The sequence below is a fragment of the Lynx rufus genome, unplaced genomic scaffold, assembly GCF_022079265.1.
Source record: "Lynx rufus isolate CCGP_SWC_20201006 ecotype Redwood Valley unplaced genomic scaffold, mLynRuf1.p SCAF_25, whole genome shotgun sequence".
Lineage (NCBI taxonomy): Eukaryota > Metazoa > Chordata > Mammalia > Carnivora > Felidae > Lynx > Lynx rufus.
In genome coordinates, this window is record NW_025814840.1 from 13,537,954 (window position 1) to 13,554,550 (window position 16,597).

At 47.6% G+C, this 16,597-nt stretch overlaps 1 non-coding gene across 1 annotated transcript; it reads right to left on the bottom strand.

Annotated features, from left to right (window-relative positions):
• Positions 1–1,515: 1,515 nt before the first annotated feature.
• On the bottom strand, positions 1,516–1,617 carry LOC124518919 (U6 spliceosomal RNA). The gene has a single exon (XR_006963933.1). It is a non-coding gene; the product is annotated as a U6 spliceosomal RNA (small nuclear RNA).
• Positions 1,618–16,597: the final 14,980 nt, after the last annotated feature.

Here is a 16,597-nt window from a genome sequence, read left to right on the forward strand (position 1 = left end):
TCAAGGTCACAAACCGGCAACTTGGGCAGAATCTAACCAGCTATGTTTTGTTTAGCTGGCATGATGTTGATTTTTTAAAAAATCAGTCAGTTTTTGAAACCAGGAGCTTCTACATACAAATCTAAATGTCTGACCTCCTTTTTAAATTTTAATTCCAGGGTAGTTAACATAGTGTTACATTAGTTTCAGGTGTGCAATATGGTGATTCCACAATTCCTCACATCACCCTATGCTCACAAGTGCCCTCCTTAATCCCCGTCACCTATTTCCCCCATCCCCCCCCTCTGGTAACCATCAGTTCGTTTTCTATAGTTAAGAGTCTGTTTCTTGATTTCTATTTTTTCCTTTACTCACTGGTTTTGTTTCTTAAATTCCACATATGAGCGAAATCATATAGTATTTGTGTTTCTCTGACTTATTTCACTTAGCGTGATGTTCTCTAGGTCCATCCATGTTGTTGCAAATGGCAAGATTTCATTCTTCTTTATGGCTGAAAAATACTCCATTGTATATATATATGCCACATCTTCTTTATCCACTCATCTATTGAAGGACACTTTGGGCTCCTTCCATAACTTGGCTATTGTAAATAATGCTGCTATAAGCTTAGGGGTGCCTGTGTCCCTTTGAATTAGTGTTTATTAGTTCATAGGGTAATTCCATTTTTAACTTTTTGAGGAAGCTCCATACTGTTTCCCATAGTGGCTCTCCACATCTTCACCAACACTTGTTTTGTGTGTGTGTGTGTGTGTGTGTGCGTGTGTGTGCGTGTGCGTGCGTGTGTTTAATTTTAGCCATTCTGATAGGTGTGAGCTGATATCTCATTGTAGTTTTGATATGCATTTCCCTGATGAGTGATGTGGAGCATCTTTTCACACGTCTGTTGGCCATCTTGATGTCTTGTTTGAACAAATATCCATTCATTTCTTGCCCGTATTTAACTGGATTATTTGTTTTCTGAGTGTTGAATTGTATGCGTTCTTTATATATTTTGGATACTAACCCTTTATCGGTTATGTCATTTGAAAATCTCTCATTCAGCAGGTTGCTTTTTAGTTTTGTTGATGGCTTCCTTTGCTGTGCAGAAGCTTTTCATTTTGATGTAGTCCCAGTAGTTTATTTGTGCTTTTATTTCCCTTGCCTCAGGAGACACGCCTAGAAAAATGTTGCTCTGGCTGATGTCAGAGACATTACTGCTTTTATTTTTGTGTGTATGATGTCAGCAAGTGGTCCAGCTTCATTCTGTTGCACACAGCTGTCCAGTGTTCCCCGACACCATTTGTTGGAGAGGCTCCTTCCCATTGGATATTCTTTCCTGTTTTGTCAGAGATTAACTGGCCACATAACTGCGGGTTTATTTCTGGGTTCTCTTCTGTACCATTGATCTATGTGTCTTGTGTCGGTACCATACCGTTTCGATTGCAACAGCTTTGTAATATAGCTTGAAGTCTGGAATTGTGATGCCTCCAGCTTTGCTTTCCTTTTTCAAAATTGCTCTGGCTACTCGGGGTCTTTAAAAACCTGGAACACTTCGTGAATTTGCAGATCGTCACTGCGCAGGGCCAGGCTAATCTTCTCTAGATCGTTCCAGTTTTAGTGTATGCGTTGCCAAAGCGAGTACTAAATTTCTGACATTCTTTAAAAAACCAGATCTGCCATGCTGGGCCCTTAAGACCAGGTGGAAATAGTCGTCTGCAGCCCAGCTCTAGCACCCCTCTAAGACAGGGCATGCCCTCACCAGTGTGCCCCATTCCCATCCCCATGGCTCCCTCTGGTTACATCCTACCCACTTGATTCACTTCTACCTCTCCAGCCCCTGCAGGCATTGAGTGTTTGACTCCTGATCTACACTATGTGCCAGAAAGTCTACTTCTAATACAGCAAAAATACCCAGAGTCTTCACTGGACCGGCCCCGCCCATTTCTGCCATTTTATTGCATCTCCCTCCCGGCCCCCTCCCTCCAGGCACTGATGTTCATGCACTGGTCGCTGGTTGTCCCCTCCTGCCAGGTTTCATGTCGTTCCACCCCCCAAGGAATGCCAGCCTGACCCCAGAAGGCCAGCCCGTGGGCATGGCTTCCCTCAAGATGGTTCCAGGAAGCCCTCCCCAACTCCCAGAATGCCTCTGTGGCACACACAGAATCACACTGCCGCTTAGTTGAATTTCTTCGTTGTACAGATTAAGAAATGGAAAACGTGACTTTCAAGAAATTGCACGCAACTAAAACTGTGTAAAACTGTGACTGGAACTCAGGCAACAGGGACGTGGGAATTTCTCACCAGACGGCGTTCTATTCGTGAGGATCTGGCCTTGGTGCCCCTCACGTCTCTACTGCAGGACAAAGCACGACATGCATAATGAGTGCTTTCAGACTGACTGCCTGATTGACTACTCACTCAGTGCTCCTGGCGAAGCCGTTCTCACTCTGTTGAACAAATATCTTTATGCATCGCAGTCTCTAGAGCTGAGATCAGGGGAAACTCACTATAATCTTCAAATCGTTGAGCAATGCCTTGAAACCACTGGACGTGATATAAGGATCTAGGAAGAATGTCCCCTGTTGGCATGCGGAAAGGAGGAAGGGGGTAGAAAGCAGGAACTCCAAGGCGCTGTGCTAGGGATTTTAGTTTTGTTTTCTACTGCCTGCAGCCGAATGTTGCTCAGTGCCTGGTTTATAAATAAAGTTTTATCGGAATACTATCATACTCACTGCTGTATGGATTGTGAATGGCTGCGTTCATGCAACAATGGCAGGGTTGAGTAGTTGCAGCAGAAACTGTGTGGTCTGCCGATCCTAAAATATTTACTGTCTGCCTCTTTACAGAAAAAGTTTTCTGAACCTTGATGTAAACCATTCAGCAGCCCTCGGGGGTGGATGTTACTGTCCTCATATAACCGAAGAGGAACCCGTGCCTGCCCCGAAGTGTGGTGGGATAGAATTCACTTCTTTGATTCCAAAACCCATCATCATTTGACCAGTCACCCGCGGGATAAAGTCCAAATTTCCTGGCAGGGATCAAACCCACTTATTTGGCCTCTCCCTCCCGTGCGCCCCTCAGGCCAGCGACTTTGAACTCCTTGCTGGTTTCCAAACATGCTGTGCAACTTTATGTGTCTGTATCTTTGTAAACGATGCTTCCTTTTCACCAAATCCCCAACCTCTTTTTTTTATAAGTGAAATCCCTTCAGGATGCATCTCGAATCTTACCTCCTCGGTAGAACCTGCTCTTTGTCAGACGGTTAATGAGAACAAGAGCCAACCGGATTAGTATTTTCTTTGAGCCCTGGACGAGGCTGGCCGCTCTGCTGTGTGTTCTATTTAATCTTTTTCTAACAGCCCTATGAGGCAAGCCCTGATAGTCTCATTTTCAAGGGGCGCACACAGGTTGAGAGAGGTTAAGTAACTTGGCCAAAGTCCCAGAGCTAGTAAGGTTTGGACCCAGGATTTGGCCCGGGTCTGTCTGATGTTGGAGTTCAGCTGTTATCACCATGCTATACGCAGTATCCGTTTTCGGCTCTCATGGTTTCTCCCGAGGACCTGGCTTTATAGCATTTGCTCAGCCTTGTGTGACAGTGTCTCTCTCCTGGAGGCTGGGAGGTCCTGGGGGACAGCGAGCACATCCATTTACAACTCTGGAAGCTGGCACATGGCGGTGACTCAGTAACTGTTTGTTGGGAGGATGATGGTGCCTTGTCTTTACCGTGCCAACCCTGAACCTCATCTTACTGTTCTGTTTATGTTATTTCAACAGCATTTAGCCATTCGGGGAGACAAGCTCTCCCCCAGTCCCTTTCTGTTGGTGTCCCCATCCCTCTGCTTCTGTGTGGGCCGTGTGCAGTTGACAACCCAGGCCCATTCTGGCTCCGCGCTCAGACTTTGCTTTGGTCATCTGGTATGCATTTATCAGCCTTTGAAAAAAGTTCTTATTTCATCCATAGTTAAGTAAAAGTTCACAACTGTGAATAAGAGATTGGCTAAAAGTAGCAGAGGCAAGATGACTCCTTTTCCCCCCCACCGTCTGCCTTCCTCCAGAAACATCCCCCCAGTTCTGAGCAGTCAGTGATGTGAGTCCACACACCCTTACAGGCTTACTCGGACTCCAGAAAGGGAAGCGTGTTGAACTATCATTACTCACTGATAAATAATAACAGCGGCAGGAGCAACAACAACATCCCGACCGTAAGCAGTCGGCACATTTCGTGTTGCATTTTCCGCGACGGGAGCCGGGGTGTAGGCGGAGCGCCGTCCCCGCCCTCTCGTGGCTGCCGGCCCGCTGCAGCATGCCGTGGTCAGGGATCTCAGCGGAGGGGCCCCAGCCAGCCTTGGGGTGGGAGGCGCAGGGAAGGCCCCCCCCGCCCCGGGAGAGGCAGGATGGAAGGTGGCAGCAGGAGATTCACAGCATTAGCCGGAGCTTGGCGCAGACAGCTGTCGCTATGTCTGGGACAAGTGACAGCGAGGAGCATTCACATGCAGGTCCCCTGGTGCCCAGCCTGCTCCCTGAAGGCTCTGAATTCAGAGGAGTGGTGGAGTGGGGGTTACCTCCGAGGCACAGCCACCGACGCCCAGGCCCCTACTGAGGGGATCTGGAGACCACCGAGGGGTGGGACGGTGCACACCAGCCCTCCCCGGCCCCCGTTTCCACCCCCCTCACATCCAAACGACTGGCCGAGTCGGGGAAGATCGTTCTGTCCTGGGACTGAACGAATGAACCGTGTAAAGAATCCACTGGCTTCTGTTGCCTTGCATTTTGAGGGAGGTTCCAAACAACGGTTACCTAAAAGATGTATCTGAGCAGCCCTGTGGTAGGGGATGGAATTATCTACCAGCTTGACAAGTGATCAGGATTTCTGGAAGAGAACCAGCTGTTCTGAAGGAGCCATCTCAGTTGGGCTTTGCCTGCCGGAGGCTCGCCCAGGATGCCTGGAGGAACTGGAAGGTCCCAGCTAGCATCAGGGTTTGGCCGAAGGTCCAGGGAGGGCCGCACGATGGCCAGCATTGCTGCCGTCAGCAGCAGCCCTGAGACAACCCTGGGAGGAGGCAGGGAGCTGGTCATCTTGTTTCCTCATCTTGGTTCGCTGCTGCTTTGCCATGAGACCGACCGGAGGCAAGGGGCGTTCAGCCTGGGCTGTGCAACCTGTGGCCCGACTCCCTCACAGGATGTCAGAGGACACACGGCTTCACGCACGTGGCCATGTTTTGAATGGTTCATAAGAGCCCCGGACGTGTGCTGTAGATCCATTCTCTCGTGTTCCAGGACCATGGGAAGGGATGCAGTGACCGGGGTCTGGGCTGGGTCCCGGCCGATGCATAATCCTGTCTCTGGCATCTCTCCACGGGTTTCCCACCCTCCCTGCTTTTGAGGGGCAGGGCGGGGGTGCTGGGTGTTTCTTGTCCAGCATTCCTGGTCCCGGTGATAGCAGGGGTCGTGAATTATGGACGCAGCAGCAAATGTTTTTAATCTCCCGTGAAACAAAAGCAGTGTGTTTTCTGCACCAGGGGCCGAGGGTGAGGGAACAAGCAAACAGCTGCTCCGATATGGCGACCTCGGGCTGACGTCAATGAGAGTCAGTCCAGGCCAAGGGCTCCGCTCAGGAAGCTTAAAAGTGATACCGAAAACAAATTTGCATTTTTTCCTTTCACGGGAACTCAGCTATTCTCAGTTCCACTGAGATGTTTTCACCAGCCTTTGCCACTAACTCGTCTGCTGAACAAACAGGGCCTGCGGGGTCACTGGAATGCAGCTTTGCTCTTTGCTTTCTCCTTCCCCTTTAAAGTGTGTTCAGCGGGATGAATGTTCCCTGGCCCTGGATGAAAACGCTGGCAGGCGCTGACTTCTCTGCTCCTCTTAGGAAATAGTCTGTCCTAAGGTCGCTTGAAATGGAAAACAGTCTCGATTTGGAATTTGAATGTCCAGGCCAAGATATTAGTCAAAACTGTAAACTTTGACATCTCATTCTCTCTGTTCCAGCTTTGCTTGTTTAGGGCTGGAAGGCTGCGTGGGAAAGGGGGCTTCGCTGCTGGACTCGTGCCCCCCTCTCCTTCTGTCCCACCCTGTGCCCACCCAAGGCAGGAGCTGGGTGGGGGAAGGAGTGGACAAGAGAAGGCAGCTCTTGAGTGGCGGAGTGGTGGGGGGGGGGCGGGGGGGGGGGCTCTGAGCTGACTTTTCTCCCGTTGAGGCTGTTCTAAGGGCCCGGCCTTCTCAGCCAGGTGGCGGTCTCCCTCTTCTGGGTGGTCACTTGTGACTTTCTCCTCCATCCCTGGGGTTTACCGCCAGCTCCTTGCTGCTGGGGTCTCTGGCCCTCCAGACAGTCCCGTTGGTCAGGCCCTGCGTGGCTCCCTCCCCGAGTGCCCCCCCCCCCCCCCCCCCCCCCCGCCAATCTGGCTCTCACCTGCTTTGCACAGTGCCTGTCCTGACAATCTCTGGAATGGAGGGTGACCCCAACCCAAGGGCTCGCTGCTGGTCCCTCCACCCAAGCGGGAGCCACCTGCATGTTGGTTCCCTGTGGTTGCTGAAATGAGTCACCACAAACTTGATGGCTTAAAAGAAAAGAAATGGACTCTCTCCCAGTCCTGAGGACACACGTCTGCCGTCAGTTTTACGGGGGCTGAAATCCACTGTCAGGAAGGCCGAGCTCCCCCTGGAGGCTCGCAGGGACGACGTGCTCTTTGCCTCTTCCCGCTTGGTGGGGGCTGCTGGCATTCCTCGGCCCACGGGCCCCATGGGTCGTCTCTGCCTCGCTGCTCACATTGCCTTCTCTCCACGTGTGCTTAAAGCTCCCCGGGCCTCCTTCTTGGAAAGACACATGTACTTGAATTCATGGTTCATCTGGATGCTCTCGGGTCACTTCTCCATCTCAGGGGCCTTCATCTAATCATATCTGCAAAGACTCTTTGTCCAAATAAGATCACATCTATGGGTTCCAGGGACAAGGCCTGACATCTGTGCGGCCTTTATTTGGCCCCCTGCATTCTGACCTTCTTCCTCTGGATTTCCGGGCTGGGAAAGGGCTCCAGCCTTTTCTGCCCTCAGCTGGAGGCAGTCACGTGGTAAGCTCTCTCTGTAGCTTCCTGGAAACCCCCCACATATTTGGGGTGAGTGGGTAGGCCCCCTCCTGACCTTCAAGGAGCACAGCTTTCTTCAAAGATAACTTCTGTCAGAAACTCTTTTCTTAAAAGTCCTGTCCCTCAACAAGCTGATTTTTTTTATGCTCTTTGGCGGTGGGAGGATTCAAGACTGTGGACCTTGACCGTCTCCTGTGAACACCTCTTCTTGCTTTGGAATTTCACCACGGAAGCAGCGTGGTACCCGGAGTGTCACTTTTCAACATTCCGTTACCCTTGCAATGGAATTAATAGCGGTTGATGCTGCCCCAGGGCTGTGCCCTTCAAGGTCGTTCATGCACACTGTGGCCTGCGTAGGTTTCCCGTGGAAAGGCCCAGGGGGCCAGAATCTGGCCCACACGTGGCACCCTGGCCTCAGATGCCTCCATCTCTGTGAGTTCACATCACGGTGCACCGTGCTGCCTGTGATTCTCATCTGCACCCTTCCCCCAAGTGCTGACCGTGTCCCAGCCCTTATCCAGTCAAAGGTCTGCCAGTGAGAGGCTCGGAGAAGCAGATGCCTGCAGCGTGACAGTGGAGCTCTAGTGACAAATGATGCAGACTCACTTGAGTCTTTGGGTTTCCAACTTGCAGCTGGTGTGCTGATCTAGAAATTTCCTATTCTGTCGGTTAGCAGATTGTATTTGATAAGGGTTCACTGTGTGACCTAAGCCAAGATGGACAAGCTGGTCTGGGAGGAAAATATACTCCTCAGCTCTCAGAATGTGGGTCCAGCTTTTAGGGGGAAAGTTGGAACAGATTTGTTTGGAAGGTTCTGGAATGTTCAGGTAATAAATCCTTTTATCTTCTTCTTCCACCTTAGCAGGGAAGACAAGTGGCCTGTCTTGTGGCTGCTAGACTAGGGGATGAAAAATCAGACCTGGGCTAAATTCCTAGAGACTCGGGTATGCTGGTTAGCACGAAACCCATTTGTTCACAGAGTTACCTGTGGAAACTGCCGTTTATAGAAGAAGAAACTAACAAATATCAGTGAAGCTATTGTTCAAAATGTTCAATTTTTATTGTTCAGAATGTTCAATTTTTATTGTTCAATCACGAAGGCCGAGATTGCTCAGAGATCTGTCAGCATGCCGTGATTTTTTTTTTTAAAAGATTTTATTTTATTTTGTAAAAGTAATCTCTACACCCAACATGGGGCTCGAACACAGCACTGGGATCAAGAGTCATGTGCTCTATAGACTGAGCAAGCTAGGCACCCTGTGGTTTTTTTCTTTACTGAAACATCCCATGCCCTTTTCTCCTTTTACCACCACAACCGCCCTCATCAATGACTTGATAGAAAATTCGAGTCTTCTCATGATCTTTCCCAACTCACCTGATTCCTGATTCTCAGAGGCCAAAATGTTGTTGGCTGAGGTGGCTCAGGGGGTCTGTTCTGAGTGGGCACATCTCTTTTCTCCGTATAATTTTGGGGGAAACTGGGGGAGATTTGGGAACAGACTCGCGGCCAGGTTTCCTCTAGCGTGATGAGCCTGAAATATGTTACCTGGTGCCCTTGTTTGCCAGGACAGCCATGGAACACCACAGATGGGGCAGCTCAAGCCACAGAAATTAATTTTCTCGTGGTTCTGGAGGTCAGGGTGGCGGCAGACTCAGCTCCTCCTGGGCCTCTCTCCTCGCCTTGCAGATGGCCGTCTTCTCTATGTGTCTTCCCGTGGTCGTGCCCCTGTGCGTCTGTGTCCTAATCTCTTCTCATAAGGACCCCACTCATATTGGATTAGGGTCCACCCACAAGGCCTTGTTTTACCTCACTCACCTCTTTAAAGATTCTGTCTCCTGGGGTGCCTGGGTGGCTCTGACTCTTGATTTAGGCTCAGGTCATGATCGCATGCTTCATGAGTTCGAGCCCTGCGTCGGGCTCTATGCCAACAGCTTGGAGTCTGCTTGGGATTCTCTCCCTCTCTCTCTGCCCCTCCCCTGCTCCAGCACTCTCTTTCTCTCTCTCTCTCTCTGAAAAATAAACATTAAAAAAATAAAGACTACCTCCAGGTATTGTCACATTCTGAGGTCCTGGGAATTGGGACTGAACACATGAATTTGGGGGGACACGATTCAGCTCATAACTCTTGGGAACCCTTGATCTAAGCTCAGCCATTCTGGACTGGACTGGGATGGAACTCCATGGGAAGAAGTGGGCGGGGCCATACTTCCCTACTCACAGCCCCATTCCTACTCATGGCGCAATTCCACTGGCTTCTTTTCTTCCCTCTGATTGTCCTGCTCAAGTCTCCGAGCTGTTTCCCACACCAGCCCTGCGTCAGGGACAGGACTGTCCATGGCTCTGAGTGAGCATCCTTCTTTGCTCCTTGTAGACACACCTTCTCCTTCATAGGAAGAGGGAATCTCTCCAATTCCTCCAATTCTCCAATTCTCCAATTCCTGCCAATGGTCGCAGTCGAGTTAAAAATGAATACAAAGTCTGACCTGGGGGGGAGAAGGAGCCACCATAGGACTTTGGGCAGACTAGTGAGAAGACAAGTTTGGGCATTATCCTTAGTGCCATTGTTCGATATGCCATCTTCTTCCCTTTGCTCCCCACCCCTCATGCTTGTCGTCTCAGGTCCCAGCAGGTGGTGCAGTGGAAAGAGCACAGGCTCCGGGGGCAGCAGGCCTGGTTTGACTCATGTCTCTGCCATTTGTTATTTGTGTGTCCTTGGCCAGGTTACCGAATCTTCTTGGGACTCGATTTCATTATAAATAAATGGGGATAGAAATATTTGCCTTGCAGTGTGGTTGCGGGTGGGGGGGCAGAATTACTTGAAATCATGCATGTAAAGTCCCCAATACCTTCTGTTAGGGGCTCAACTGTGCCCCCCAAATGCCTATGCTGAGGCTGTAACCCCCAGTTCCTCAGAATGTGGCTATTTTGAAGACAGAATCTTTAAAGCAGTAATGAAGTTAAAACAAGGTCATTAGAGTGGGCCCTAATCCATCATGGCTGGTGTCCTTATAAGAAGAGGCGATCACGGGGCTCCTGGGTGGCTCAGTCGGTTAAGCATCTGACTTCGGCTCAGGTCATGATCTCACAGTTTGTGAGTTTGAGCCCCGCGTCGGGCTCTGTGCTGACAGCTCAGAGCCCGGAGCCTGCTTCGGATTCTGTGTCTCCCTCTCTCTCTGCTCCTCCCCCAGTCACACTCTGTTTCTCTCTGTCTCTCTCTCTCAAAAATAAATAATCATTAAAAAAAATAAGAGGTGATCAGAGAGGGAAGAGAGAAGACACACAGAGAGAAGACCATGTGAGGTCACGGGTGGTGGTGGTGGAGGGGAAGATAGTTATCTACAAGCCAAGCAGAGAGGGGCTTCAGAAGGAGCCGACCCTGCTAACGTCTTGATCTCAGACCTCCAGCCTCCAGAGCTGTGAGAAAACAAATTTCTGTGGTTTCAGTCTCCTGATCTTCGGTGCTTTCATACTTTGCCCTGGTTAGCTAAGATACCAGGTTTCAAGCTGATCACATTGGAGAAAACCTGGCCGTGAAGCTGTCCCCAGGTCTTCCTCAGTTTCCCACCAGGGTTATCAGAATAAGAGGGATGTACTTACTCAGAGCAGATCCCCATCCAAGCCAACAGCATTATGGCCCCTGAGAATCGAAGTAAGGTGAGTCATGACCCTTTGATCTCAGACTTCCAGCCTCCAGAACAGTGAGAAAGTAAATTTCTGTTGTCTCAGTCCCCCAGTGTGTGGTACTTTGTTATTGCTGCCCTAGCAAACGAATACAGCTGGTATATGGACGATTTTCTTCCTTTACTTCTGCCCTCTTGCCCCTCACCACCCCTGATTTTAGAGCAGTCTTGGACTAGCCCTGCACAATTTGCAAACTTGAGACAGGATACGCATGCAAAAGGCTAAACGTAGAAAGGGACTCAGAGAAAAGGGAAAATAAAAGACTAGAAAAACATCTGGCACCTAAAACAAAAAGTACCTTAAAAATCACCTAAAAGTTGGCACCTTAAAAAAAGGTGAAAGCTGACTCTTGGCTCACGGTCGCTCCTCTTGGGGTTTTCGGAGGTTCCCTGCCGAGCCCCTCTCCCCACAGTTGTTGTGACCTGGGGAATCATCTGGAGCCTTTGCGGTCACTTGGAACCCCTGCTCAGTCTCTGTGCCCCAACTCGGGGAAAATCGACAGCTTTGCAGTTTTGTCGTCCAGTCCAAGAACACGGGATCTCTCTTCGTTTGCTGGTTCTTTAAGATCTTTCAAGAAAGGCTTATCATTTTCTTCTATAAAGGAATGTACATCTTTTGTGATTTTGTACTTCTGAGCATTTTGTTTTTCTGTGCTTTCAGTAGTTTTCAAACCTACAGTTTGTTTTTGTTGCTGGTGTACTAAAAGGCGACTGATTTTTTAAAAAAATGTTTATTTATCTTGAGAGAAAGAGAGAGAGTGTGTGTGTATACACACAGTGAGCTGGGGAGGGGCAGAGAGAGAGGGAGAGAGAGAGTCCCAAGCAGGCTCCGTGCTGTCAGTGAAGAGCCTGACGTGGGACTCAGTCCCACAAACCTCAAGATCATGATCTGAGCCAAAACCGAGTCAGAAAACTTAACTTGTTTTCCAAAGTTAAATCAAACTTGTATTTTTTTTTTAATTTTTTTTTTCAACGTTTATTTATTTTTGGGACAGAGAGAGACAGAGCATGAACGAGGGAGGGGCAGAGAGAGAGGGAGACACAGAATCGGAAACAGGCTCCAGGCTCCGAGCCATCAGCCCAGAGCCCGACGCGGGGCTCGAACTCACGGACCGCGAGATCGTGACCTGGCTGAAGTCGGACGCTTAACCGACTGCGCCACCCAGGCGCCCCTCAAACTTGTATTTTTAATTGAAATCCATTTTGGATTCTGTGTTAGCATTTTCATACATTGTTAGATTTTTTTTTTAAGTTTATTTACTTATTTTTTGAGAGGCAAAGATAGCGCAAGTTGGGGAGGGGCAGAGAGAGAGGGAGAGAGAAAGAATCCCAAGCAGGCTCTGTGCTCCCAATGCGGGATTCAAACCCACGAAACCCTGATATCATGACCTGAGCCAACACCAAGAGCTGGATGCTTAACTGACTGAGCCACCCAGGCACCCCCATACATTGTTAGGTTTAATTTGCCAATTTTTTTGGGGGGGGTGCCTAAGTGGCTCGGTCGGTTGAGCATCCACCTTTGGCTTAGATCATGATCTCGTGGTTCGTGATTTCGAGCCCTCAGTCAGGCTCTGTGCTGACAGCTCAGAGCCTGGAGCCTGCTTCAGATTCTGTCTCCCTCTCTCTCTGTCCCTCCCCTGTTCATGCTCTGCCTCTTTCTCAAAAGTTAATTTACTTTGAGAGGGAGAGAAAGAGAGAGAGAGGGAGAGGGAGAGAGAGAGAGAGAGAGAGAGAGAGAGAGAGAGAGAGAGAGAGAATCCCAAGCAGACGCCACACTGCAGCATGGAGTCCTGTTTTGGGGCTTGAACTCATGAACCTCGAGATCATGACCTGAGCCAAAGTCTAGGGTTAGACACTTAACCAACTAAGCCATCCAGGTGCCCCTAATTTGCTAATTTTTTAAAAAGGATTTTAGGGGCGCCTGGGTGGCGCAGTCGGTTAAGCGTCCGACTTCAACCAGGTCACGATCTCGCGGTGTGTGAGTTCGAGCCCCGCATCAGGCTCTGGGCTGATGGCTCGGAGCCTGGAGCCTGTTTCCGATTCTGTGTCTCCCTCTCTCTCTGCCCCTCCCCCGTTCATGCTCTGTCTCTCTCTGTCCCAAAAATAAATAAAAACGTTGAAAAAAAAAAAGTAAAAAGGATTTTAAATGTATATTCACAATCAATCTGGGGCTGTGATTTGGAGATTTCCCATTTGCCCTTCCAGATGTGGTCTCCCCTTGCCCCACCTGGTATGACAGTTATGAATTTCTTCAATGAGTTACCTGGTTCAGAGTTGGGCTGGGCCAGTGGGGACCCTGGCAGGAGACCGGAGGGAGGGAGGAGAGTGAGGTCACCCCAGGCTGGTTGTATCCTTTAATGGAAGGTCACCGGTCTTCCCAAAGTGCCTGCTCTATCCTTTTGGGTTCTCCCTTCCCTAGTTCCTATCCCGGGTGTAAGATCCTTTGTTATTCCCCTTCATCCACAAGTTGTAAACAAATCCTCCCCAAATTATCTTATTTCCTGCAGGGACTTCGACTGATGCAGCCCATGACTCTCTTTTCTCGTAATATTCTTGCTGAGTTTTACAATCAAGGGTATAATAGCTTCATAAAAGGAAGTGGGAATGTTTCTTCTTCATGTTCTGGAATAGTATTGGTTGTTTGGTAGCACAAGTTAAAGCTTTGGTAGAACTTGCTGGTAAAACCGCCTGGACCTAGTGTTTTCATTGTGAGAAGAATTTTGCCTGCTGAATTCAGTTTCATTTGTGGTTGTTAGACTATTAGTGCTTCCCTCCTCTTCCCTTCCCTCCCCTTCCCTTCTTCTCTTCTCTTTTCTTTCCTTCCTCTTTTTTCTTTAGTTTTGGTAAATGTGGAATGCGTTCATTTACAAAGTTGCCGGCATCTATTTTTTTACATTATCTTCTTACTAACCTTTTTTCTCTATGTTATGCTTAAGTCCCTTAAAAATTAATACACTTTATTCTTTAGGGCAGCAAAATTGAGCAGAGCATTCCTGTACACGTGCTGTCTCCACACATGCACAGCCTCTGCCATTATCAGCCTTCCCTACCACAGTGGTACATTGGTTACAATCGGTGAACCTACACTGATACAATGTTCACCCCAAGTCTGTAGTTTACATCAGGGTTCACTCTTGGTGCTATCCGTTCTATGGGTTTTGACAAATGTGTAATGACATGTATCCTCTGAGCTCTGCCTGTCCATCCTTCTGCCTCCAAATACTGGTAATGTAATTACTCTTCATTCTTAATAATTTTTATTTGTAGTCTTCTTTTTTCTTTATTAAACTTGTCCTAAGTTTGGCAATTTTTACTAGTCTTTATAAGACCCAACTATCAACTTTTAAAATGTCATTGATTTCTCCTCTTTATTCTTTTTTCTTTTGATTTCTTAGGTTTTTTTTTTTTTCTTAATCTTTTCTCCTGAGTTAAAAATTTAACTCATTAGATTCCTGCCTTTCTTCCTTTTCTTTTCTTTTAATGTTTATTTTTGAGAGGGAGAGAGAGAGAGACAGAGCATGAGTGGGGTAGGGGCAGAGAGAGGGAGACACAGAATCCGAAGCAGGCTCCAGGCTCTGAGCTGTCAGCACAGAGCCCAACGCGGGGCTCGAATTCATGGACCGCGAGATCATGACCTGAGCTGAAGTTGGACGCTTAACCGACTGAGCCACCCAGGCGCCCCTTTACCATTTTTAACTGTACAGTTGACATTGTTGTGCAACCAATCTCCAGAACTCTTGTCATCTTGCAACACTAAAACTCTATACCTATTAAAAAACAAATCCTCATTCTCCCCTCCCCTGGGCTCCTAGCAACCACCACTTGACTTTCTCTGTATGAATTCGACTCCTCAAGGTACCTCGTATAAGTAGAAGAATACAGCATCTGCCTTTTGGTGATTGGCTTATTTCACTTAGCAACATATTTTCAAGATTCATTCATGTTGTAGCGTGTTTCTGGATTTCCTTCCTTTTTTAGAGCTGTATATTCCAGTGTATGTATCTACTACGTTTTGCTTATCCATTCATCTGCTGACGGCCACTTGGGTTGTTTCCACCTTTTGGCTATTGCGAACAATGCTGCTGTGAACATGGGTATGTAAATATCACCTGGAGACCTTGCTTTCAATTTTTTTGAGTATGTACCCAGACGTGGAATTGCTGGGTCATGTGGTAATTCTATAATTACCATATATGGTAACCTATACATTTTTGAGGAGGTATTATATTATTTTCGCTAGTGGCCGCACCATGTTACATCCCATCAAAGTGCACAAGGGGTTCCATTTCTCCATATCCTTACCAACACTTGCTTTTTTCTGTTTTTTGATAGTAGCCATCCTAATGGGGGTGAGATGGTATCTCATTGTGGTTTTGATTTGCGTTTCCCTAATGATGAGTGATGTCGTGCATCTTTTCATGTGCTTATTGGCCATTTATATAGCTTATTTAAAGAAATGTCTGTTAGAATCCTTGGCCCCTTTTTAATTGGTTTTTAAATTTTTTAAATTGTTGCATTGTAGGAGTTCTTTATATATTCTGGATATTAACCCCTTATCAGATATATGATTTACAAATATTTTCTCCCCATTCTGTAGGGTGGTTTTTCTCTCTGTTGCTTTTACATTGGGAAGGTTGAATACATTTCTTTTATCTGGTTAAGGTTCATTATTTTTTTTTTTTTCAACGTTTATTTTTGGGACAGAGAGAGATAGAGCATGAACGGGCGAGGGGCAGAGAGAGAGGGAGACACAGAATCGGAAACGGGCTCCAGGCTCTGAGCCATCAGCCCAGAGCCCGATGCGGGGCTCGAACCCACGGACCGCGAGATCGTGACCTGGCTGAAGTCGGACGCTTAACCGACTGCGCCACCCAGGCGCCCCTATTTTTTTTTTTTTAAAAGAGAGAGAGAGTGTGTGAGTGGGGGAAGTGGGGCAGAGGGAGAGAGAGACAGAGAATCTTAAGCAGCCCCCATGCTTAGTGTCGAGCCCGACATGGGGCATGGTCCCACAACACCGGGATCATCATCTGAGCTGAAATCTCCACTAACCTTTAATGCAGTAAACAATATCAGTGGCTTTAAAAATATTAAACTATTTTTGAATTCCTGGAATTCAATTCAATTTGTCGTGGTATGTTATTTTTTTTTTATGTGCTGCTGGATTTGGTTTGCTAATATTTGTTTAGGATTTTTTGCATCTTTATTCATTAATTAAATGGGCTTAATAGTTTTAATTTCCCATATTGTCCTTGTTTAGATGTTGGCGTCAAAATTATACTAGCCTGATCATTGTGGAGTTGTGGAGTTGTCTCTTTGTTCTATTTCTTGGAAGAATTTTCTTAGTTTCTTTTCCTTAAGTTTAGTGGTAGAACTCTTTTGTAAACTGTTGGCATGCCATACCATAGGTCCCACTGAATGCATGAGCAGAATACGGATATATTGAGGATTCTGAAAAGTAAACAGTAGCAGGCAAATTGGGTTCTTTTCGTTAGAATATCTTCATTGCTGCTCCAATTTTATTCACATTTTTATCTCTTTGGTAATGGTTTTCATAATTATTTTTTTTCTAGGTATGTATCAATTTTATCTAAATTTTAAACTTAGTGGCATAAAGTTGTGGAAGTATTCCCATAGCCTTTTAATCTCTTCAGTATTGGTAGGTCTCTCTCCCTTCTCATTTGTAATATTAAAAAAAATTTTTTTTAACATTTATTCATTTTTAAGAGACAGAGAGCACGAGTTGGGGAGGGCAGACAGAGAGGGAGACACAGAATCTGAAGCAGGCTCCAGGCTCTGAGCTGTCAGCACAGAGCCCCGCCTGAGCTGGAACCCCCCCATATGAGATCATGACC